This window comes from Rattus norvegicus, chromosome X, assembly GCF_021556685.1.
Source record: "Rattus norvegicus strain SHRSP/BbbUtx chromosome X, alternate assembly SHRSP_T2T, whole genome shotgun sequence".
In the NCBI taxonomy this organism is placed as follows: Eukaryota; Metazoa; Chordata; class Mammalia; order Rodentia; family Muridae; genus Rattus; species Rattus norvegicus.
In genome coordinates this window covers 66197276-66223884 of record NC_141554.1, presented here as the reverse complement: position 1 = coordinate 66223884, position 26609 = coordinate 66197276, and the positions used below count along the sequence as shown (strand labels likewise).

Below are 26609 nucleotides of genomic sequence, written 5' to 3'. Positions count from 1 at the left end.
CAACACAGTAGGAGTTCCAGGGTTTTTTCCAATTAGTTTTATGTTATAAATTTGGCAGATTTTAGAGACTTTCTTTTCTGTTACTGTTTCTTTACTTTGTGTAAAATTCATGTTTAGCTTTTCTCATTCTTAATCATGTCAACTGACATGATTTCTTGAAACTAATTAGTTTGGAGATGTGGGGCTAAGTGAAATGTGTTCTGGCAGCAAGTGCCTGGCTCGGTTAATAAAGGTGGCCTTTTTGTTCTCCCAGTTTCTTGTTACCTTTGCACTTGTAGGTTTGGTGATGGGCTGCTGGTGTTTTCGCCATTCTGTCTGTGATTGTCTTAACACTCATTTAGTGGGAAGTATAAAGCTTGCTTCCAGGAACAAGTGCTCTTCCTTCCTGCATTCTGTTATACTTGCGTCTTAAGAAATACATAATCAGGAGTTTGACCATCTTCCAATTTATCTCAGTTTTTCTTTTTTCTTTTTTAAAGCACTCATGTTAAAACTAAATGCAGGAAGGCAAAAGGAAAGAACTTTGACTCTCTTAAGAGCCAAAGTTGCAAGCCTGGCATTGGCTGCTTTTGATAGGATTTGAAGTGAGAAGGGAAGAAGATGGAGAAGAAAGGAAATTTGAATTTTTGATTATATTTAGGTTGAAGTGCTTTGTTGTGACCTATGGACATCTGTAAGCTAAAATATATAAGATCAATCAAGTGATTGCAAAGGTAGCCTGGTTAGATGAGTAGAAGCTAGGAAGGTTCTGGCTAGGATCCCACTATCCACATAGAGAATTTTCTCAATTTCATTTAATCCCTTGCAACCCTGTGGTAGGGGATATTATCCCTTTTTACACATGAGGATAAAGTCTCAAAGGGATTAAGTAAATTGCCAAGGCCTCTTTATTTTGAGTGACTAAAATGAACATGGCTTCTCACATCTGTACTACCCTTCTGAAATAGAGGAAACAGACATCAATATTTGATTTCTTTATACTTGGTAACTATTTTATGATAGTCACTGAAAGGGCTAGAACAGATTTGTTTTTGTTACTGCATTTAAATTGAGAGCTTTTTGTTAAAATTGAAGGTTGTAGTGGCCAAATTCACTTGAGTCCTGTGGTTGGCTTGTGCTGGATTTAGTTCTAAGTCCCGAGGAGACAGAAGTAAGACTAATGTAGATTTATTGAAGACTTCATTAGAAGTAGAGCTGGAGGGAAAGTAAAGGCACAGACCTGTGCACAAAGTCCATAGCATGTGAATATAGTATACTTTTTAGAAAGGAGAAGGGAAGACATTCCCTGGAAGCTAGAGAAAGATACATATATTTATAGGAAGTTCTCCCTGTCATCGATTGATTCTTAGGTCATTGCTAGGGCTTCTTTTAGAGAAGTTGAGTTGATGTTTTTTGCAGGTGAGATTGGAGAGGAGCATTAGCTAGAGTACATCTTTGGGGATTTAGTTCCTGAGCTGGTAATCTAAATTCATAAGAGTATTTTGTTTGGGCTTTGACAAGTGAAAAAAAAACCCTTAATTCTATGGCTATGACCTTTTACTTTCTTAGCCATACCTCTCTTAGGAAGGGTAGGGGGAGTTCTAATTTGACCCAGTCACTAACTCACGAGGTAACTGATTACTAATCAACCATTCACATAGTACAGTTCTCTTTATGTAAGTTACACGTTAGAGCAGGTCTTCTCAACCTTCTTAGTGCTGTGACCCTTTAGTACAGTTCCTCATGTTGCGGTGACCCCACCTATAAGATTATGTTCCTTGCTACTTCATATCTGTAATTTTGCTACTGTTATGAATTTTAGTGGAAATATATGGTAATAATGCAACCTCTGTGAAAGGGTCCTTCAACCCACAAAGGGGTTGAGAATAACTGCCCAAAGGTGATTTGCTGTGGGACAACAGAACTTGAAATCTTCCTGTGGTCAACTCATATTAATTCTTTGGGATGGGGGAGCCTCTTTTTCTTTTTTCTTTTTCTTTCTTTCTTTCTTTCTTTCTTTCTTTCTTTCTTTCTTTCTTTTCTTTCATTCTTTCTCTCTCTCTCTCTCTCTCTCTCTCTCTCTCTCTCCCTCTCCCTCTCTCCCTTCCTTCCTTCCTTCCTTCCTTCCTTCCTTCCCTCCCTCCCTCCCTCCCTCCCTCCCTCCCTCCCTCCTTCCTTCCTTCCTTCCTTCCTTCCTTCCTTCCTTCCTTCCTTTCGGTAAAAGTGTGTCACCTTATCACATCGATAATGAAAAGCATAGCTAGACTGTCAAATGGACATCAAAATTCACATAGATGAAAATATTTCAACTAACAAGATTATTTTACAAATTCCACATTCCTATCTAATAGTCTCATCCTAAAATGCTCAAGGCAGCTAGTGTGGTGTCTTACCTTTGGTGAAAAGCTCTCAGGGAGAACTTTCCCTCGGGATGGAGACCCTCTAACTCCAAAGACCAGACCGAGACACCACAGGATGCAATCAGCAAGAGGATTTGGTTTATTGTCGGGATACACAGGCACAGGCACCTGCGGGCGCTTCAGTCACTCGGGGGACTGGCGCGCCCCACAGAACCAAGGATGGGCTTTTATAGGATTTTGGGGAGCAGAAGCAAGCATACAGAAGCAGATGCATGGTTACAGGGATATAATTGGTGGATTCTAATATGACAAGGGTTTAGCCCGGGGGCAAGTTTCCTAGCTACCTTCCAGAAACATAACGGCTGACTCGGCCCCCCAAGGGTTCAGCCCGGGGGCAAGTTTCTTAGCTACCTTCTTGGAACATAACGACTGACTCGGCCCCCCACCAGGGTGTGGGACCTCTCCCGGGGCTTTTTTTCATTGTCAGGTGCTCAACCGAAGTCGTCCTGTTGCCAGGCCTTCAACCAAACATATCTTGCTTGGCAGCCGCTGTGTACTCAGTGTTCTAACCTTTCCCTGAACCAGTCATCTTAAGTACAGCCTTGCAAAATGGCGTTACTGCTGCTAAGCTGGGGTCTTTCATTCCCCCATTTTTTTGCTAACTTTGAGTGAAATCTTTCACTCGACTTGGTCAAGAAATTTCTGTCTGGTGGGGGCTTATTCCCCCACTGACTCTAGGCCACAAAAAGGCTAGGAGGAGCCACGTAGGAGTTTTAACTTTAAGGGGTTTGGAATGCGCTGAACTCTCCATGTCTGGGGTGTAGTGTTGTGATTAGTCAATTCCTCAGACCGGACTGCCTTGACGTGTGGTGTGTGGATCTAAGCCGAGACTCCGTCTACCTTTAGGGCGGTCGGGGTAGTCAGGAGGACGGTGTAGGGTCCTTTTCACCGTGGCTCGAGATTCTTGGTCTGGTGTCTGTGTACCCACACGGTGTCTCCAATCTGGAACGGGTGTGGCACCACCGGATGCTCAAGCTTGTCCTGGTAAGCAGTGGCCAAAGGTCTCCAGACGTCTCTCTGCACAATCTGTAGGGCCTGTAAATGGGCCCTCAGAGAAGGGCTGTCAGCAAAATCAGCAATGTTTGAATCAAAGAAATGGACAAATGGGGGTGGTGTTCTATATATTATTTCAAAAGGAGTTAGACCATGGGGGCCCGGGGTATTCCGGGCCCGATATAGAACTAGGGGAAGGAGGGCCACCCAATCCTTTGAGCCAGTTGCAAGCGTAAGTTTGGATAAAGTCTCCTTAATTGTTCTATTCATGTGTTTTACCTGACCTGAACTCTGGGGTCTATAGGCACAATGTAATTTCCAATCAATCCCCAGCAATTTGGCCACCAACTGACTTACTTGGGAGACGAAAGCGGGCCCGTTGTCCGACCCCAACGCTTGAGGCATGTCATACCTGGGAAAGATTTCTTCGAGGAGCTTCTTGGTGACCATTTTTGTAGTCTCGTGCTTTGTGGGGAAGGCTTCGACCCATCCTGAGAAGGTGTCTACAAACACTAGGAGATACTTGTATCCATATATACCTGGTTTAATTTCAGTAAAATCAATTTCCCAATGGATGTCGGGACGGTGTCCCCTAGGACGAACTCCTTGTCTAATCATGGTCCTTCCCAGGTTAACCTGAGCGCACGCTTTGTAACTCTCAGTCACCTTTTGTATCACTTTGTCCTTTTGTCATCTTGAGCGCCTGAGTCAAGGCGATGAGTTCAGCCCGTTGTGCGGAGGTACCAGCAGGCAGGGCTTTCGCCCAAATCACTTTGTCCTCCGTAGTGACCGCAGCTCCAGCCTTTCGCTCTCCCTCTGCCAAGAAGCTGTTGTCATCCGTGTAGGCAGTCATGTTGTTTTGTCTCCTCTGGTAGAGGAAGCAAGGTGGCAGGATTGAGGGCGACTACGGGCCCAAACTGAACCCGTTCTGCATCCAGTAACAAGGCTTGGTGTGAGAATTAGAGAGCCAGCGGTCTGGGGGCTGTTTTACCAAGGCCTCCACTGCGTGGGGTGCTAGGATGGTGAGTGGCTGTCCCAAAGTCAATTTTCTAGCGTCCTTGATCAGGACAGCAATAGCAGCCACCATCTTTAGGCACGGTGGCCAGCCGGAGGCCACAGGGTCCAATTTCTTAGACAGGTAGGCCACAGGGCGTTTTCAGAGTCCCAACCTTTGTGTTAGGACCCCTTTAGCATACCCCTGTTTCTCATCGATGAACAGTTACTGAGCAAATTGTAAGGGTTTGGAACAGTCGGATGAATATCTTCTATCCTCTTGTTGACCTTTCTCAAGTCTTGTACTGGCCTATAATCTCCAGTGTCGGGTTTCTTAACAGGCAGAAGAGGCGTATTCTAAGGCGACCGGCAGGGGATTAGGATGTCTTGATCTAGAAGCCTCGTAATGTGAGGCCTTATACCTTGATAAGCTTCATGTGACAGGGGGTATTGTTTTATGGAGACTGGAGCTGTAGTGGCCTTTAACTGTATAATTAAGGGGGGCTGTTGGAGCGCCAACCCCATCCCACCAGTCTCTGCCCAAGCCAGTGGAAAATTGTGCTTTTAGTTTGGTGAGCAGGTCACGGCCCAGCAGAGGGTACGGGCAGTCCGGAACATGTAAGAAGGAATGGGTCACCTTACCGGTAGCCAGCTGAACCCGGCGGTCTGTAGTCCATCGGTATTGTTTCTCACCAGTAGCTCTTTGTACCCAGGCCGTCTGGTCGCTGAGCTGTCCTGAAGCTTGGGTGAGGACTGAATGCTGGGCTCCTGTGTCTACCAGGAAAGTAACCGGCTGCCCCCCAACTTTAAGCGTTACCCTGGGCTCAGGGGGGGCTCCTGGCCCTGACCTCCCTAATCTTTATCTAGAGCCAAGAGGGAGGTTCGTGGTCGAGGCTTTCGGGGTCCGCCAGGCTTCTTGGGGCACTCTCTGGCCCAGTGTCCTTTCTCTTTGTAATAGGCACATTGATCTTTATCCAGCTTCAGCCCCTTTCGAGCTCCCCCCTATCTCCCTTCCTTTTTTGGCCCTGAACTACGGCGGCCAAGATTCGACTCAATTCTTTGTTTCTTTTTTTATCTCTTTTTTATTAAAAATCTTTTCAGCTTCTTTAAGTAAATCCTGTAATGTATAGCCCTGTAAATTTTCTAACCTCTGTAACTTAGTCCTGATATCTGGAGCAGCCTGCCAGATGAAGGACATAGAGACACTCGTCATTTGTCCTGGGTCATCTGGGTCATAGGGAGTATACATACGGTAGGCCTCCTTAAGTCTCTCTAGAAAGGCGGAGGGAGTTTCCCCTGCTTCCTGTAATACCTGTTTTACCTGAGCCAAATTAGTAGGGCGTCGTATAGCCCCTTGGAGACCCGCTAGAAGCAACTGGCAATAAAGGCGTAGGTGTCCCTTACCTTCAGCTGTATTAAAATCCCAGTTTGGTCTCTTAAGTGGGAATGTAGCATCAATTTTCTCAGGCAGCTGGGTGGGACGCCCATCATCTCCCAGAACATGCTTTCTGGCCTCTAGGAACACTCCTTGTTTTTTTTTTTTTCTTGAGGTTAAGAGGGCCTGTAAGAGCTGTTGGCAGTCATCCCAAGTAGGCTGGTGGGTAAGTAAAACAGATTCTATTAGGTCGGTGAGTGCCACCGGATCTTTGGAGAAAGAAGGGTTGTGTTGTTTCCAATTGTAAATGTCAGCTGCTGAAAACGGCCAGTATTGGGTCTGGCCACCGGTTCCCTGTCTAGGTGGGAAAGCCTGGGAGGTTGAAATCTGGCATCACCTCTCGCTTATTGCGCAATCTCCCTGCGACAGGGGAGAAACCCTTATCAGACTGTGGCCCGGCAACTGATCTGGCCGGCGGCTCTGCCTCCTCCGTTTCAGCCGGGCCTGTCAGAGAGAAGATCTATGAGAGGGGAGTTTGGGTCTGCCAGGAGGACAGGTTTCTTAAGACGTGGCCGGCAGACCGGGCGGGGCCGAGGGGACAGGCTGGGGGTTGAGGGGAGGCCAATTCGGGTTCACGAAGGGTTCCGCCCGGGGGGGGGGGTTAAGGCGAGACTCTCTCAAGTGATAATATAAGAAACCTGGTCAGGATGTCCGTGGACGACCCGATCTTTAACCTGTAAAATAATGATCTTATTAAATGTGTCATTCACTGGCCATCCTGCTCCGAAAGTGGGCCACTCGGATGTGTAGAGAGTCTGCCCTTTTCCTTTTTTTTTTTAACCTCGACGGACTGGTTGTGTGCCCGGTCGTGGACGTCTTTCTAATGATCAAGAGTGAGACTTAGGGGCATTGTTAGGGACTGTCCCATGTTAGTTCTAAGGAAGATTAGAACACAGAGAAAACAAACAACACCAACAGTCAAACAAACAACAGACAGGCGTGCTGCACGGCTTTGGTACCAAACTGAAAGCAAAAAGTCAGATGGAGGTGGCAAAGGTCCGGGGCCCTCTGAAAGCCAAAAATACAGACAGAGGTGCCGTTAGTCCGGATCTTTCTCCTCCCAGATTGGGCCCCGAAAAGTCGGGCCCCTAACACCCTTGGAACGTCTTCCAGGGCTGCGGGGCGAGAAGTCCGAGCTCGTCAGCTCCTTCTTCTTCCCGCCCAAATTCCAAACAACCTGGCTGAGCGCTCACAGAACAGACCTGGCTGAGCGCTCACAGAACAGACCTGGCTGAGTGCTCACAGAACAGACAGAATAAGGCAGAACGAGACAGAATCAGACAGACAGACAGACAAACAGACGCCGGCCGGCTTACCTCCCAGTGGGTGGTCGGTGGTCCCTGGGTGGAGGATCTCCTTTCCCCGCCCATGCACCAAATGAAAAGCTCTCAGGGAGAACTTTCCCTCGGGATGGAGACCCTCTAACTCCAAAGACCAGACCGAGACACCACAGGATGCAATCAGCAAGAGGATTTGGTTTATTGTCGGGATACACAGGCACAGGCACCTGCGGGCGCTTCAGTCACTCGGGGGACTGGCGCGCCCCACAGAACCAAGGATGGGCTTTTATAGGATTTTGGGGAGCAGAAGCAAGCATACAGAAGCAGATGCATGGTTACAGGGATATAATTGGTGGATTCTAATATGACAAGGGTTTAGCCCGGGGGCAAGTTTCCTAGCTACCTTCCAGAAACATAACGGCTGACTCGGCCCCCCAAGGGTTCAGCCCGGGGGCAAGTTTCTTAGCTACCTTCTTGGAACATAACGACTGACTCGGCCCCCCACCAGGGTGTGGGACCTCTCCCGGGGCTTTTTTTCATTGTCAGGTGCTCAACCGAAGTCGTCCTGTTGCCAGGCCTTCAACCAAACATATCTTGCTTGGCAGCCGCTGTGTACTCAGTGTTCTAACCTTTCCCTGAACCAGTCATCTTAAGTACAGCCTTGCAAAATGGCGTTACTGCTGCTAAGCTGGGGTCTTTCATTGGTATACAATCTATGAAGAAAACTATGATTATTAAATGCTATAGGTAATCTCTGAGTGGTTCTGCATACTACCTGTTCTGAGATTTTCATACTTAAAAACCTCCACTTAACAGAGTAACTCAGAACTTTTTGATCTCATTGAAATGAAAGTTGTAGAGAGGACATCAAGAAGCATCAATCTGTTTCATAGTGTCCATTTTCTAATAAACAGGAGTAAGAAGCATTTGGATATTGTGTTTGGCTTTAGTATCTTGTACTTTAAATAAAAGGTGACAAACGGGGTTGGGGATTTAGCTCAGTGGTAGAGCGCTTGCCTAGCAAGCACAAGGCCCTGGGTTCGGTCCTCAGCTCTGGGGAAAAAAAAAAAGGTGACAAACATTTCAGTCTTTTCCTAGAGCAGAAATAGCAAGATCAATCATAATTTGCCCTTTGGGATGCCAGTTATATGACCATGTCAGGTTTTTTTTTTTTTTTGCTGGAAGGGTTTCCCTCTGGAAGACTGAACATAGAAACTGTTGACTCTGGTTTCTGAAAGGGGAACAGAAAAGAAGTGTACAGTGAGTCGTACAAGTCTGTGTAGTTTTGCAGCATTTTACAGCAGTCACTATGGATCACTAGTCCTTTACCCAAAACCAAATAGTGTTAATTTTTTTAACCTTTTCAGTTTAATATTAGCTTGGATTCCATGAAACTATATTTTAAAAGTGCAAAGTATTTGAATATTAGTAGCTCTCTGTGATTTGTCACCATAGTTTTTATTTTTTATGGCCATAGGGTTAATACATATTTGTCGTGGCACACTTAGAAAATACAGAAAAAAGAGAGATAATATTTACCCAGAATCTAAATATGAATTTTTATTTTCTATGTTTATATGTATATACATACGTGCACACATGTATGTTCACCAGAATATTTTTCTATGTATGTATGAACACACATGTATTTACCAGAATGTTTTTAAGCAATTTATGTAGATCATACTTCATGTTTGTGGATTTTTCTGGCTATTTAATTTTTTTTTCTTTTTTTCGGAGCTGGGGACCGAACCTAGGGCCTTGCGCTTGCTAGGCAAGCGCTCTACCACTGAGCTAAATCCCCAACCCCCTGGCTATTTAAATTAAACCAAACAGTTACTTATAATTAGTGACTTATAAAATTAACTTTTTAACATTATGATTTCATTAGGTAGATGTACAATTTATTAATATTCCTGTATGAGGACATGTTGTTTGTAGCTTTTATAATAGAAATAGTACCACAATTAGCATCTTATATGAGTCTTGGTTTTCTTTTTTTTAATTTTATTTATTTATTATATGTAAGTACACTGTACCTATCTTCAGACACACAAGAAAAGGGCATCAGATCTTATCACAGATGGTTGTGAGCCACCATGTGGTTGCTGAGATTTGAACTCAGGATCTCTGGAAATGCAGTCAGTGCTCTTAACCACTGAGCCATCTCTCTAATCTTAGTTTTCATTGCTGCCGATTTCCTTGGGGGTGTGTTGTTAAAAGTGGTGTTACTGGGTTAAAGCATGTGAACTCTTGAAAATACTACTACTCAGCTATCAAAAACAATGACTTCATGAAATTCATAGGCAAATGGATGGAACTAGAAAATACAATCCTGAGTGAGGTAGCCTAGCCACAAAAAAACACACATGGTATGCACTCACTGATGAGTGGATATTAGCTCAGAAGCTCGAATTACCCTTGATAAAATCCACAGACCACATGAAGCTTAATAAGGATGACCAAAGTGTGGATGCTTCAGTCCTCCTTTTTTTTTTTCTTTTTTCTTTTTTCTTTTTTTCGGAGCTGGGGACCGAACCCAGGGCCTTGCGCTTGCTAGGCAAGCGCTCTACCATGCTTCAGTCCTTCTTAAAAGGGGGAACAAAAATATTCATAGGAGGGGATATGGAGACAAAGTTTAGATCAGGTACTGAAGGAACGGCCATTCAGCACCTGCCCCACCTGGGTATACAGCCCATTCATATACAGCCACCAAAACTAGATAATATTGATGAAGCCAAGAAATGCATGTTGACAGGAGCCTGATATAGCTGTTTCCTGAGAGGCTCAGCCGGAACATGTCAAATACAGAGGTGAATGCTAGCAGCAAACAATTGAACTAAGAGTGGGGTCCTCATTGGAGGAATTAGAGAAAGGATTGAAGGAGCTGAAGGGGCTTGCAACCCCATAAGAACAACAATACCAACCAACCAGAGCTCCTAGGGACTAAACCACCATCCAAAGAGCACACATGGTCAGACCCATGTAGCAGAGGATGGCCTTGTTGGACACCAATGGGAGGAGAAGCCCTTGGTCCTGCCAAGGCTGAACCCCCCAGTACAGGGGAATGTCAGGGGTGTCTAGGATGGGGAATACCCTCCTAGAAGAAGAGTAGGGGGATGGGATAGGGGGCTTATGGCTGGGAAACCAGCAAAGGGAATAACATTTGAAATGTACATAAAAATAATCCAATAAAAATATTCCTTAAAATTTCTTGTCATAGGATTTCTATTTTTCTCAGCAATAAGTGACCTTCCTGTAACATCATCACAGCTGTCACTTCTAAGAGAAACAAGAAAATTAGGATCAGCCAATTTTTTCTATCTTTGATAAATTTAGTAAACAGATCATATAATTTGATTTTTGTTAAATGATCTGAAAGGGTTTCTCATAGTGTTCTTTTGGTTTGGGAAGACCAATGTGAACTGAATGTAGGTAGAATTGGGGATCTCTAATTTACATAACAACCATACCCTGAAAAGTTTTATTAAAGATTGTCAACTTGGAAGGACATGTGTAATATGATTTGGTGAGATTCTTTGACCTACCTGAAGGATACTGTTTGTAGCAATTTCTTCTAGATGTGGCAGAAAGTCAAAGAGTGTTGGTAATTATTTTTTTCTCCCAGCCTGGGGTTCTTTTAACATAAGAACATTCCTTTGGGGGTCATACCATTGTCTATTATGTCTATAGACACGGGCAAAGTTATTTAATTATTCTGTATTGATTTCCTTGGCAATACAATTGGAATTAACAGAATATTTGCATTGTGTTTCCTGGGAGATATTAAGTTATTAAATGAAGCCCCGATAAGAATTACTGCAAATGTAATTCTTGACTCCTAGTAAGTGATCAGTAAAGGTTAGTTGCTATTGTTAATTTTTCTCTTAGATGGTAATTTAACGAATGAGCGAATCAAAGACTTTGGAGGCAGGTTGGATGAGCTCACACTGCAAATGAAATGTCATGGGCAAGTCTGTCATTTTTATAGTATTAGACCTGTTCTATAAAGAAAGCTCGACATTTCCATTGTGTAGCTCTGGAAAACAGAGATGCGTTTATCCGTCAGGAATGGACATTAAGGGACTACCTACCAATTAGCCCTACTTAGAAGTAGAATTGTTGTAGTTGTGGAAATTGAAGTAGAAATCTTGGACATTATTATAATTGAATAAGAGACACAAAGAGGCCTTTGACTAGCCCTTTTACTGGATGACCTCTAAATTTTCTTTCAAGTCTAGGCTGGTTCAGTGATTCTAAGTGGAATATGGAGGATTATCAGGAAACATGCAGTCAGGCCACATGAGTGCATGTTTGGAAGAGTTGCTGCTGCTAATCCATACCTATCCCGGGGTTGCCTGCTTCAGTTTCTTTCACCTGTTGTGTGTCAGCTTGACATCAGCCCATTCCTCAGCTTGGTTCAGTCTTACAGCCTAGCTTGTCCTAGGCTGATCATTCCTTAGTGACAGGTGTCTAGGTGATGGGTTGAATGAGTGTGCATTTTTTCTTCATAAATCTATCAGACAGTAGAAAATTGTTGTCAGCAAAGCATGTTTCAGACTGTTCTTTAAGAAAACTCATACAAGTTTTGTCTGTGTTGACTATGGCTCATATGTTATTCAGGATTTTGCTCTGGAGTTCTGGGTGTTCACTGTCTGGTGTTTCTCTAGGTTCACCATCAGTACTCTGAATTTCTGTGTAGGAAGTGGGGAGCCCACACTATTATACATACTGAAGGTCTTAAATATATGGGATTGAGATGACTTTCTGTCATGATGAATTGAAACTCTTTGCCCTTGAGCTACTGAAAAGTAGCTTCATAATAGCTAGGTGGCAAAGTTTAATTGGGAGCCTAATCCTTTCTTTCATAAGTTTTTTTTTTATTGCTGAATAATTCCGACATTGTTTTGCGCTGCACCTCTTATTTATAGTATTTGGAGCATTGGCTTTTTGCCACACTTGTCAAGGGTTTATGGGAATTAATGACATATGTAAAATTCTTTGAGATCCTTTCATGAACTTGGTATCATCTTCAAAACAAGAGGTTTAAGTGTGTGTTAGATATCTAGTGGGATTTTAAGCTGATGTAATCATACCATGTCTGTTATTTAACATGTTTGATGGTATATACACATTTTTGCTTATCAAATTTTGAATAAAGTGAATTTCCCTTCTTTAATTTCTTGTTCATAAAACCCATTATTAGAGGTCAGTTTGGAAAAAAATAAAGTTTTTGAAAAAAGTTCTCCAATCCATGTTCTTAATGTTTAATCTTTAGTTATGTTGTTTGGTAACTAATAGTTGAAATGAAGAACTGGCCTTGCTGCATTTTTCTGTGACCAGTCTGGCTATAGTTTGCTATACAGCTTAGTTTGCATGCACTAACTGAAGTCTGCTATACAGCGAACAGCCTAAAGAATAAGTGATTTGTGAGCCCGGCAGGTTAATGTTTCAGAGAAGCCATCTGTAGACAAGGTGGGTGTAATAAGTTTCAGACAAAGCACTGGCTGTTCCATTGCAATCACAGTAGTTTTATTTCTTTTAAGTAGTAGTATTTTTTCAGCCAGAATGTAGAACACACTGGTATATTGTGGGAATCACTTGAAATATTGATACACACAAGCGCTGTGGTAAACGCTGATACTTTGAAGGCCTAGGATTGTAGTACTTGTATTTTGAGCTAGTGTGCTAAGCCTAGCGCCTTAAGAAGGCTTTGTATCCCTCTTTAATCTTCAAACGTTATAAGACCAAGAGCTTTATAGTCTTCAATAGGAGGATTGTAGCAGAACCTCAAGGTTCTGGAACATGATAGTCATAGAGTGGAACATATCTGTGTTTACTCTTGTCCTTGTGCTGTGTTAACTGTACAATACAAACGTCTGCAACAATAATCATTTAAATAATAGACATGGATGATGTCTATGTAGTTTGCATTTTTAGTATTTGAACCCAGGGCTCTGAATATGCTATGTAAGAATTCTACCATTCAATTACAACCCTATCAGTGAATGACACTTTAATAATTAAGTATTGGCTGTGTAGATCCTTGTAAGCAGAAAAGAAGTTTATAATCTGACTTCCTTACTTTACAAATGAAAGAATGTAAGTCCATAGGATCAGATTGACCAAGAATCAGGAGTATTAGAAAATTAAACCCAGGAGTCTTCTTTCCAGAGGGAGAGCTGATTGGATGCCACCATTCTGCTAGCTGCTCCAAACGCCACTGTGGGAGTTGGAAAGTACTGATTCATTATAGAAGATGACTGCTTGTAAAACAATGTAGCTGGCTCCATAAGTCTAAACAGGTTTTGTCATTTGATTTAAATAACTTATCTCTTTCAACCATAGTCTTCAGAAAGTCTGAGCAGATTTTTTTTTGGTCCACCTTTTACCCAGTTAACAGAATGCTTACTCTCTTATTGCCACTTAAAAGTCATCTGGAAGACTCATGCTGCTAATGTAATGCATGGTGAAGGGAGGGGGTAAAGTAGGAAAACACAATTATTGCATGCACAGTTATTTTAAAGGCTCTTTTCTCTCCCCTCCTCTATCTTTTCCAACCTTGGGTGGATCTGGTTTGTATAGCTTTCCCCCTCTTCTTTTCCTAAATTGGCTAAGAGCTAAAAAATTGTTCAGGAAAAAGCCCGTAAAGTATAGCAAGAGCATGGGGAAGGAGAGTAGTTTGTGTCCTTTGCAACCTTGCTACAGATCTGTGGATAGTCTGGAGCTAACAGCTCTGTACTTAAATGTTTTCTGTGATATACGGTGGGGACAGTTCTATTGGCTGTTGATGACTGTCAAAATAACTTCCCTAGAACGATTGTGGCAAGAATGTGGGACCTCATTTTCTGATAAAGTGCTCTGATTTATTCTTACTGGATTTTTTTACATGATTATTTCTTATTTTCTCAAGTGTTTATGACATTTAATAAATTTACAGTTGAGAATTGTGTCAACTGGTAGTATGAGAGAGAAATTGGATGCCTGGAAACTATTTAAATACAAACAATAGCAAACTTAAACCAGAAACAGTATGATTTTTTTTTTTAAGCGAGTGACTATGATCTAGAGCTAAGAAGACAGGCTCAAACTATGAACTATGTTCCCTTATTTATTCTTTTCTTTTAAAACCAGAATTGCTTCTCCATTAAATTTAGGCAAATCTTGTTTAATCCTTGGGAATTGATTATATCAGTCACTGATACATACTAGGATATGGTGGTTAAGACAGATGGCTTTTTCAACCACTTTTCTTTTACTGAATCCTAAGCTTTCTTGAGACATATTTTAAAATTAACACTTCCCATAGACTGTGTATCACACAGTTGTTTCTCTTAGAATTTTGCTAAATTGGTCATCTATTGTAGTACATGAAATGAAATTTAGGGTTTGGTTAGAAAAAAACCTAACTTTTCTTGCTATATATATGTTTAGGAAATATTTTATTTACTGGGATGATCTCTGGATACATTCGATCAGAGTAAAATAGTTTGGACAATTATTTGGTGTGTGTGACTAAAAACTACTTCAATTCTGGGTTTAGGAATTTTTTTTGTAAGCTTTAATATTTAGCATTCTGTTTCCGTCATGTTCTTAGGACAATGGGAAAGAAATATTGATTAAGTGAATGTTTTCAAGGAATAAACATTTTACTATTTTCATTGTTTTTAGAATATCTTTTTTATTATAGTAAAAATAGAACATCTGCCATCATATCCTTACATAGTATTATTAATTATGTTCATGTCTTGAAACAGATCTCAAATATTTTCGTTTTATAAAACAATCTGTGTACTCATTCCCTAACACTTTCCTTACCTAGTCCTTACACTCATTCTTTTCTTCTGACTCTGATTTTGACTTCTTTAGATCCCTCATGTAAGTGGAATCAGCATTTGTGTCCTATGACTGTCTCACTTCACTTAATGTAAAAGAGCTTCATCTCTTTTGTAGATGTGATAGGGTATTTTCATTTTAAAGGTAAACAGTGTTCCATTATATGTATATACCACATTTATTTATTCACCCATCAATGGGCAATTAAATTTTTCCCATCTTTGGTGCTCTCTCCTATATTGTGATTTTTATTTTGAATTTTAATTTTTTTGGGGGGAACAAATTTTGTAAATATTAGGATTAAGCACAAACTATCATATATATGTATTTACAGATATAGCTGAGTTTGATAATGCACAAGGGTATATAGAATACTCACAGTTTTGAAAACTGAAATGTTTACATATCTTAAATTTTGACTTTTCCTTTAGTTTTTGTTTCCCTCCCTCCCTCCCTCCCTCCTTTCTTTCTGTTTTTGTTTTCTGAGGCAGAGTTCATCCGTGTAAATAGCAGTGACTGTCCTGGATTTACATTGTAGTTCAAGCTGACCTCAAACTCACAGAGATCCTCCTGCCTCTGTCTCCTAAGTGTTGGGTTTAATGGTATGCACTGCCACTCCTGGCTTGCTTTTCTTAATTGTGTGAAAAATAGAACTAAGAACTGCTCCTGACTTTTGAAGTAGTATCATTAAACCTCCACAATTATTAGGTGGGGAAAAAGTATCTTTTCACATGAAGGGGAAAAGCTAGGCTTGTGATGAGTGTGATATATATAAAATAGCTCACACGGACAGAGCATTTACCATGGGTTAGGCACAGTTCTATAAGGATATACATAGTATTTAGCTCCTGACAACATAACAGGTAACTGGCTAATGCTGTACCTAATTTGTGATGAAGAAACTAAGGATATATACCATACCCTAAAATACATACTAGTATAAGTGGCTCCAGGGTTTAAACCCAGTCCATACCCTACTAATTTTGACAGATGTAAATTTTCTTAAGGACAGAAAAGTTCAGTGTCCAACATTTTATATAATAGACATCATTTTATCTTTCAACAGCATGTTACTAGTTTGCCAGAATGAATTATCTCTGGTTATTGTATTCCTTAAATTTTTAAAAATTATTATATACATATGTTTTGCCCCTATGTACATCTGTGTACTCTGTGCGTGCCTAGTGCCCAGGATGGCATGAATATCCCGGTGCAGACATTTGTGAGCTGCTCTGTGGGCACTGGGAATCAAAGCCAGGACCTCTGGAAGAGCAAGTAGTGCTCTTAACACTGAGCGATCCATCTCTCTAGCTCTGTTGTGTTCTTGACCTGTTGTATGCTACTTTTAATGTGTCACCAAGATTGCCTTGTTAATGTTTTATTGATGACTCGTGTTTTCTCTGTTTATCAAGAGAAGTGTTTCTGCAATTTTATTTTCATGTCTTTGGTATCAGGATACTGTGGGCCCCATAAAATTCCTTTGGAAATATTCCCCTTCTCTTCAATTTTGGGAAATTTAGGTGCTAGCAGCTGAACCTAAGCCACTACACATTTTAGATATGCAATCTACCACTGAGCCATACCCTTGGATTTGGTCAATTTTTCTTGAAATGTTTGATAGAGTTCTATTAGTTAAAGTATCAGTCCCTTTTCCTGGGGCATTTGGACCGACCCGTGTAAGCTCTTTGATTTGTGCCTTAGTCTTTGGGTTTGTTGATCCTGTTGTTCTTCCTATGTCTTTGGCATCCCTTCAGCTCCTTCAATCCTTCCCCAACTCTTCCATTGGGTCCCTTGACCTCAGTCCAGTGGTTGTCTGTATCTGCATGACAGGAGTATGGCATATCTGTCTTCTGAGAAGCTAAAGGTAACTTTTAACTTCATCATTTTGTTTCCCTGTGTGTATGTGCGCGTGCGTGCATGTGTGTGTGTGTGTTGGTAGGTACAAGCAAAATGGTGCTCTTGAAAAATTTCCTCCCTCCTCTGTTTTTGAAGCAGAGACTCACCAGGAGCCATGGGTCACAGTTGGGCTAGGTTGGCTGGACAGCAAGCCCCTGGAATCTGCCTGTTTCTTCTTCTTTGGCTTCACAAACGTGCCCCACCGTACTGGGCCTTCTTCCTAGATTCTAAGGGCTAGACTCAGGTTCTCATGCTTGCATGGCCTGCACTTTACTAGCTGAGGTGTTTCTCCAGGGCTTCAGTATGGACTTCCCTCCCCTTTCTACTAGTCCTTTGTATTTAGAAGACTGCCAATGCATACTCTTCAACCATCATACTGAAGAGAAATGTGAGGTTGGATATCCTTGTCTTTTTCTCGAAACTAGGGGGAGAACATTCAGGTGCTTTTTTGCATTAATTAAGTTGGTGGTTGCAGACTTTTGTTAGATAACTTCCCATTCCACCTTTTGTGCCAATTTTGGCTAACTTTGAATTTACAGTCCTGCCTCGGACTTCTGAGTGGGATTACAGATATGTACCACTCTCCCCCAAGGCAGCTTAAATAGTTTTAAAGTTGAGAGAATACTGAAAATTACTTTTTAAAAGAATATTATTTTTTTAATTAACTTGAGTATTTCTTTTTTTTTTATTAACTTGAGTATTTCTTATATACATTTCGAGTGTTATTCCCTTTCCCGGTTTCCGGGCAAACATCCCCCTCCCCCCTCCCCTTCCTTATGGGTGTTCCCCTCCCCACCCTCCCCCCATTGCCGCCCTCCCCCCACCAGTCTAGTTCACTGGGGGTTCAGTCTTAGCAGGACCCAGGGCTTCCCCTTCCACTGGTGCTCTTACTAGGATATTTATTGCTACCTATGAGGTCAGAGTCCAGGGTCAGTCCATGTATAGTCTTTGGGTAGTGGCTTAGTCCCTGGAAGCTCTGGTTGCTTGGCATTGTTGTTCATATGGGGTCTCGAGCCCCTTCAAGGTCTTCCAGTTCTTTGTCTGATTCCTTCAACGGGGGTCCTATTCTCAGTTCAGTGGTTTGCTGCTGGCATTCGCCTCTGTGTTTACTGTATTCTGGCTGTGTCTCTCAGGAGAGATCTACATCCGGCTCCACTTCTTTGCTTCATCCATCTTGTCTAATTGGGTGGCTGTGTATGTATGGGCCACATGTGGGGCAGGCTCTGAATGGGTGTTCCTTTTGTGTCTGTTTTAATCTTTGCCTCTCTATTCCCTGCCAAGGGTATTCTTGTTCCCCTTTTAAAGAAGGAGTGAAGCATTCACATTTTGATCATCCGTCTTGAGTTTCATTTGTTCTAGGTATCTAGGGTAATTCAAGCATTTGGGCTAATAGCCACTTATGAATGAGTGCATACCATGTGTGTTTTTCTGTGATTGGGTTACCTCACTCAGGATGATATTTTCCAGTTCCAACCATTTGCCTACAAATTTCATAAAGTCATTGTTTTTTTTTTTATTTTATTTTATTTTATTTTTTGTTCTTTTTTTTTTCAGAGCTGGGGACCGAACCCAGGGCCTTGCGCTTCCTAGGCAAGCGCTCTACCACTGAGCTAAATCCCCAACCCCAAGTCATTGTTTTTGATAGCTGAATAATATTCCATTGTGTAGATGTACCACATTTTCTGTATCCATTCCTCTGTTGAAGGGCATCTAGGTTCTTTCCAGCTTCTGGCTATTATAAATAAGGCTGCTATGAACATAGTGGAGCACGTGTCTTTTTTATATGTTGGGGTATCTTTTGGGTATATACTCGAGAGGATAGCTGGATCCTCGGGCAGTTCAATGTCCAATTTTCTGAGGAACCTCCAGACTGATTTCCAGAATGGTTGTACCAGTCTGCAATCCCACTAACAATGGAGGAGTGTTCCTCTTTCTCCACATCCTCACCAGCATCTGGTGTCACCTGAGTTTTTGATCTTAGCCATTCTCACTGGTGTGAGGTGAAATCTCAGGGTTGTTTTGATTTGCATTTCCCTTATCACTAAAGATGTTGAACATTTCTTTAGGTGTTTCTCAGCCATTTGGCATTCCTCAGCTGTGAATTCTTTGTTTAGCTCTGAACCCCATTTTTTAATAGGGTTATTTGTCTCCCTGCGATCTAACTTCTTGAGTTCTTTGTATATTTTGGATATAAGGCCTCTATCTGTTGTAGGATTGGTAAAGATCTTTTCCCAATCTGTTGGTTGCCGTTTTGTCCTAACCACAGTGTCCTTTGCCTTGCAGAAGCTTTGCAGTTTTATGAGATCCCATTTGTCGATTCTTGATCTTAGAGCATAAGCCATTGGTGTTTTGTTCAGGAAATTTTTTCCAGTGCCCATGTGTTTGAGATGCTGCCCTAGTTTTTCTTCTAGTAGTTTGAGTGTATCTGGTTTGATGTGGAGGTCCTTGATCCACTTCGACTTAAGCTTTGTACAGAGTGATAAGCATGGATCGATCTGCATTCTTCTACATGTTGACCTCCAGTTGAACCAGCACCATTTGCTGAAAACGCTATCTTTTTTCCATTTGATGGTTTTGGCTCCTTTGTCAAAAATCAAGTGCCCATAGGTGTGTGGGTTCATTTCTGGGTCTTCAATTCTGTTCCATTGGTCTATCTGTCTGTCTCTGTACCAATACCATGCAGTTTTTATCACTATTGCTCTGTAATACTGCTTGAGTTCAGGGATAGTGATTCCCCCTGAAGTCCTTTTATTGTTGAGGATAGTTTTAGCTATCCTGGGTTTTTTGTTATTCCAGATGAATTTGCAAATTGTTCTGTCTAACTCTTTGAAGAATTGGATTGGTATTTTGATGGGGATTGCATTGAATCTGTAGATCGCTTTTGGTAAAATGGCTATTTTTACTATATTAATCCTGCCAATCCATGAGCATGGGAGATGTTTCCATCTTCTGAAGTCTTCTTCAATGTCTTTCCTCAGAGTCTTGAAGTTCTTATTGTACAGATCTTTTACTTGCTTGGTTAAAGTCACACCGAGGTACTTTATATTATTTGGGTCTATTATGAAGGGTGTCGTTTCCCTAATTTCTTTCTCGGCTTGTTTCTCTTTTGTATAGAGGAAGGCAACTGATTTATTTGAGTTAATTTTATACCCAGCCACTTTGCTGAAGTTGTTTATCAGCTTTAGTAGTTCTTTGGTGGAACTTTTGGGATCACTTAAATATACTATCATATCATCTGCAAATAGTGATATTTTGACCTCTTCTTTTCCGATCTGTATCCCCTTGATCTCCTTTTGTTGTCTGATTGCTCTGGCTATAACTTCAAGAACTATATTGAATAAGTAGGGAGAGAGTGGGCAGCCTTGTCTAGTCCCTGATTTTAGTGGGATTGCTTCAAGTTTCTCTCCATTTAGTTTTATGTTAGCAACTGGTTTGCTGTATATGGCTTTTACTATGTTTAGGTATGGGCCATGAATTCCAATTCTTTCCAGGACTTTTATCATGAAGGGGTGTTGAATTTTGTCAAATGCTTTCTCAGCATCTAATGAAATGATCATGTGGTTTTGTTCTTTCAGTGTGTTTATATAATGGATCACGTTGATGGTTTTCCGTATATTAAACCATCCCTGCATGCCTGGAATGAAGCCTACTTGATGATGGTGGATGATTGTTTTGATGTGCTCTTGAATTCGGTTTGCCAGAATTTTATTGAGTATTTTTGCGTCGATATTCATAAGGGAAATTGGTCTGAAGTTCTCTTTCTTTGTTGGGTCTTTGTGTGGTTTAGGTATAAGAGTAATTGTGGCTTCGTAGAAGGAATTCGGTAGGGCTCCATCTGTTTCAATTTTGTGGAATAGTTTGGATAATATTGGTATGAGGTCTTCTATGAAGGTCTGATAGAATTCTGCACTAAACCTGTCTGAACCTGGGCTCTTTTTGGTTGGGAGACCTTTAATGACTGCTTCTATTTCCTTAGGAGTTATGGGGTTGTTTAACTGGTTTATCTGTTCCTGATTTAACTTCAGTACCTGGTATCTGTCTAGGAAATTGTCCATTTCCTGCAGATTTTCAAGTTTTGTTGAATATAGGCTTTTATAGTAAGATCTGGTGATTTTTTTAATTTCCTCTGAATCTGTAGTTATGTCTTCCTTTTCATTTCTGATTTTGTTAATTTGGACACACTCTCTGTGTCTTCTCCTTAGTCTGGCTAAGGGTTTATCTATCTTGTTGATTTTCTCAAAGAACCAACTTTTGGTTCTATTGATTCTTTCTATGGTCCTTTTTGTTTCTACTTGGTTGATTTCAGCTCTGAGTTTGATTATTTCCTGCCTTCTACTCCTCCTGGGTGTATTTGCTTCTTTTTGTTCTAGAGCTTTTAAAAAGAATATTATTTTTAATGTATATTGTCATTGTCTTCAGACACACCAGAAGAGGGCATTGGATCCCTTTACAGATGGTTGTGAGCCACCATGTGGTTGCTGGGACTTGAACTCAGGACCTCTGTAAGTACACTCAGAGAGCTCTTAACTGCTGAGCCATCTCTCCAGTCCGAAAATTATTTTTTTAAAATGATTTTTTAAAATCAAGAATGGTTATTGGATATTTTTCAAGTGCCTTTAATCTTTTAATTTGTGTGTTTGTATTTTTGTATTCATGCACATGTATGTTCAGGAGGGTAGAAGAGGGTACTTGATCTCCCTGGTACTTAAGTAATAGACAGTTGTGGGTCACCTGATTTGAGTGCTAGGAACTGAGCTTGAGTCTTCTGGGAGAATAGTAAGCAGTCTTAAATGATGAGCTGTCTCTTTAGACCTTATGTTGGTTTTTATGTCTGTTGATCACAAATTTTTCTGTTTTTCGTTTTAATTTGTTAAAATGGCGATTGATAGCTTTTCAGATATATTATGCCAACCTTTACCCTAGGAAAACTCCTACCTCTTTGTGATAGATACTTTTTGTTTTAGGTCTTTTATTTAGTAAAGCTTTTAGAATATTTATATCGATGAAGAAAGACTATGTGAAATTAAAAAGCAAAATCAGTTATGTCTGTGTTTGGGCATGTGTACACATGAGTGCAAGAAGTACCTGTGGAGTACTGAAGGGGGTGTTGGATTCCCTAGAGCCTGAGTAACAGGCATCTGTGAGCCGCCCGATGTGGCCCCGAACAGAGGTCTTCTGCAAGGGTGGTGCAGCTCTTAACTGAACCATCTTTCCAGCCCCTATTTTTTTTGTAATGCCTTTGTCTGTGAAGCCAGGTGTATTGAGTAGTTCCTCCTAATCAATGTTCTGGAAAGGTTCTAATAGAATTAGTATTATTTCTTCACCAAATATTTTGAATAATTCACTAGTAGAGCTATATTAGCTTGGACTTTATTTGTGTAAGAGTTTTAAATTACAGATTAATTTCTGGAACAAACAGCTGTTTAAATATCTATTTCTATTAAGTATCTTTTAAATGAGTTTTGGTAGTTTGTTTTTAAAGGAATCATTTATGATTTATAGAATCGATAGTGATAATCTCTTTTTCTTGGTATTGGCCATCTGTATCTTTTCAGTACACTAGCTATGGTGATTACTTGAACTTGCGCATTACTCCTTCAGCCTAGTTAATTGTTCCACACAGTCCGTGCCTGTTTTGCAGTGAGAAGTTGGAGAACTGGGCATCTTGTCTGATCCTCCCCCCTAGTTGTGGGCGTCCGTTCTCTTTTGGAGTACTTGTGGGTGCTTTCCAGGGCCTTCAGGTAGTTGTTTTCCTTTCATTATTTGTTTGTTTGCCATGCACTAATAACAGTTGTTTTGTGTAAGACTGTTTTAGACCAGTGGCAGAGATAGAATTTCTGGGTTTCTGATTTTGTGATTTCTAGCAAAAATGAGATATATTTTAAATGGCTGCAATCAAAGCATAGAACTTGATAACTTAGCAGTATTTTTATTGTTGCCTTTATTGGGTTTGATATGGCATAGCTCTAGTGGATATTTAGAATAAATTATGGAGTTTGGGGAAAAGCAAAAAGGAAATGTTGGGTTAGCTCTTTGAAAATGTTTTCAGCGGGAGAGACTGTTACCACTTTAAAAACTATACATTTTGAATACTGAATATGCCCAGTTTTTTAAAAATGATTTTGAGTGGTTTGCCTGTCACAGGGAAATTTTACAAGAGAAAATGATGAACTTTGTGATATTTTAGATCTGAAAAAAGCATTTCTAATTGTATAATGAGTATTATGTATAGTAAATTAGTTTTAGTCATTAATGCTGTGAAAATTAAACAATTTCTTTATAGTAGAATCCATTTCCTGGTAATTTGATATCTACGTTAATATCCTCCTTACTGTTCACTATAATTCAAATTGAAAGGTGCTCAGAAATGTCATCTTGGTTATCTGATCTCAGCCTGCTATTTACTCAACAGTTATCCTGAACCACACTGTTTTGAGCACAAGAGGTTCAGTGGTAGAGGAGGAGCTTATATTCTTAGAGACTCAGAAATCTTACCTTGTTAGCACACTGGATGGTCAGACTCACATGCACTTGCCCTAATGCCAATTTGTTCATTTGAAATGAGTAGTACAGCTGTTAATTAGACTGGAGGTTGAACCGAGAGATTAGTGCATTTTCTCTTTATAGACAAGCCACGTGGGAAGCCAAATTACAATCACAGGGTTGCTTGGTGAGAATGGAATCAAAACAAAAGGACTTGCGTGGATAATCCATGATTAGGATCCACCTGCTACAGGGACTATTTGGGTTTCCCTGAGGACTGCTGAGTAGAAAAGCTTGCCAGTGTCTGGGGTATGAGGGCCTTACTTTTATGCTGACCATTTTTCTTCTATTCATATTTTTTCAAACCAAGGTACAAAATACATATTACAAAATGACAAGCATAATCTAGGTCTTCTTCCCGAGACTGAGTTTACACCACCTTTGGAAATATTTAGAGACATTCAGATTCTAGGCCTGGGCCCATATGTGAACACCCCATTTTGATTTCGATAAAGCACTACTAACTCTGTTATGCAGGGGTTTTACCCCCAGAGAGTAGCCGTTCTCTTCTGATTTGTATCCATGTTGTGGAAAAAGTTTGCCCCTGTGTTACCAGTATTCCCATTCTGACACTGTAGTTGTAAGCTACTTTTACTCACTAGATTATTTTACCATGCCCTCCATCGTTGTCTACCCATCAGCCATTTACCACTAAGTTAGAGTTTTAAGAAGTGAGCAATAAGTAGTATAATGATATGAGTGATAGCTGTGATTGTCATATGCTCAGAACCAGCCGAATGTTAACACTTCGCATTTAGCCAATAAAATGTGCAGCCTTGGCAGGGTCCCACGTGTACATCTTTTGAAGGTAAGACCCACAACAGCAGTACTGATAGCAACAAGCTCTTGCTTCGTCCGTACTACTGCACTGCTTTCTTTTTTCTTTATGGACAAATTTTACTGTGTGAAACACAAGTTAGCAAGTTGATTTTTTTTTTTGAGACAGGATCTTAGTAGCAAATCTGATCTTTGCTCTACATCCATCTCCTAAGTACTGGGATTACAGGCATATACCATGCATCGCACCTAACTGCAAGTTGATCCTTTTAAGACAGCAGTTCTCAACATGTAGTCACAATCCCCAGAAGACCAAATGAAAACACAGAGACTCACCTTATGATTGATAGCAGAAGCAAAATTAATTATGAGTAGCAACAAAAATTATTTATGGTTGGATGTCACCACAACATGAGGAACTGTATTAAGGGGATTGCAGCATTGGGAAGGTTGAGAACCACTGCTTTAAGATGTAAAGTAAAACTACTTTCTGACTCCTTGGATGGCGACTGCCCTTTAAAGTCTTTGTTGACCTATTTTAAGGCTAGTAAGTATGCTGTTTCAGGTTCTATATTTTTCCAGTTTCAATATTATTCATCCTTGAAATATATTCCAATTAGCAACAGGTTTACTCTCATATATTACGTCTTACTATCAATGCTCTAGAACTACATGGACCAATACGGTAGTTATAGGTTATTATTTAAATATTAATTAACTGAATTAAGTTGAAATGTCAGTTTCTCTGTCATCATACCAGCCACATTTCTAGTACTCACTAGACATAGTAGCTAGCTACTGGTCACATCATGCTGTTCAAAGAAATTATACCAAATCAAATAAAAAATTGCTTAATTAGCCTTACTAGGTGTGTTTCAAGTGTTTATTAGACATATGTTCAGTCACATTGTTTTAGACTCTTAACTTCTATTTAGTTTAGGGAGATACTGAGAGCTCATATCTTAAACTCATAATTTTGCCATTTTTTATGATTTTTTCCTTAAGGTTAATATTTCTAAATATATACACTTATCCTTCCTAGATAATTTAAAATGTGAGATAGCTTGGTTGTAAATGGAAATTGAAGTAGAAATTAATGTAACAATAAAATGTTCATTTCTCTTTCCTTCTAGGGATATTTGCTGAAGTACGACAGAGAAAGATAGGTATAAGCACACTTGTTCTGCACTAAATAAAATCATAAGAAGAAGTGACTAAGTTACAGTAATTCTTTTTGAGATGGAGTGTCCCTATGTTGCCCTTGGTAGTCTTGAACAGCAGTACTCTTACACTGAATCACACAGCTAAGATTCCATGATGTAGAAATTTAGGTCAGTTTTGCTCTCATCAGATGAAATACTATTCAAGGAGTTTAGTTTGGAAAGATGTTTTACAGTTGTAGAATGTCTCAAGTGTAAAGCTGATATTATAAGCTTGGTACTGTGTTAGACTCTTAAATGGCATGAGTTAATTCAGTAAGATGTCAGTCAAGTGTATCCTTTGCACTCCCGCTCCCCCTTGTTTCACACTGTAGGAATGAAAGGGAAAATCCAGAACAACAGCCCAAAAGTATATTTTTACCATGGGTTCACACTCAGGTTGAAAGATTCATTGTCTTGTAATAAAGTCAGATTAGCAAACCATTCAGAGGACTAGCATTGCTTCTTACCTGTATGTGAAGGATGTTGTGAATAGGCGAATGGACTGGAAACATATTTGCTGGAGTTAACTAATACTGTGCCATAGTCAAAGATGGCACACGTTTTAGTAAAATGCTTTTGAGATCAGAGATATACTGAGTCATGTGGATTTAAAAGAAATCACCCTTTTAATTAAAAAGAGCAAAATGTCATTAATAGTGGTAGTTATGTTAGTGTGAGTCTATATATATGACTCACTTTCTAAACTAAAGGACAAAGGAAGTACTTTACAACAGAAGATTATAAGGCATTCAGGGTGATGTGACACATGTATACATTATGTAATGGTTACAGTAACCAAACTAATATACATCGATCACTGTTTGTTTTGTACTTGATACACGTATAATTTTTCATTTTTGAAAAGTTTTCTTTTTTATATTTGTACTTATTAGGTACAGAATTATTACTAAGCTAATGTAATGTTGATAGGAGTTTCACTGATTTCGTAGATTGCTTTCAATAATATGGATATGTAAGGAGTGTTTTCATTAATTTATTTACTGTGTGTATGCATGGTATATGTATCGTTTGTGTTTGTATTTGTGCATGTGTGTGTACATATGTATGGACACCAGTGGTTGACTTTATATATCTTTCTACCTTTCTGTACCTTGTTATTTGCAAAATGAGGTATCTTACCGATCCTGGAGTTCACCAAATTTACCAAGGCTGAGCAGGTGGCCAGTAAACTTCTTGGACCCACTTGTCTCTGTATCCCCAGTGCTGGGGCTAAAGATATATATTGCTACCCCTG

General features: G+C 40.4%; 1 protein-coding gene across 2 annotated transcripts in view; it reads left to right on the top strand.

Moving 5' to 3' along the window:
• Pola1 (DNA polymerase alpha 1, catalytic subunit) overlaps positions 1-26609 on the top strand; it is a 319474-nt gene that overhangs the window by 81065 nt on the left and 211800 nt on the right. Inside the window, exon 27 of one of the 2 annotated variants that reach the window (XR_015646455.1) lies at positions 25286-25318. The gene's annotated coding sequence lies outside the window, so the exon portion shown is untranslated. 2 annotated transcript variants of the gene reach the window in all.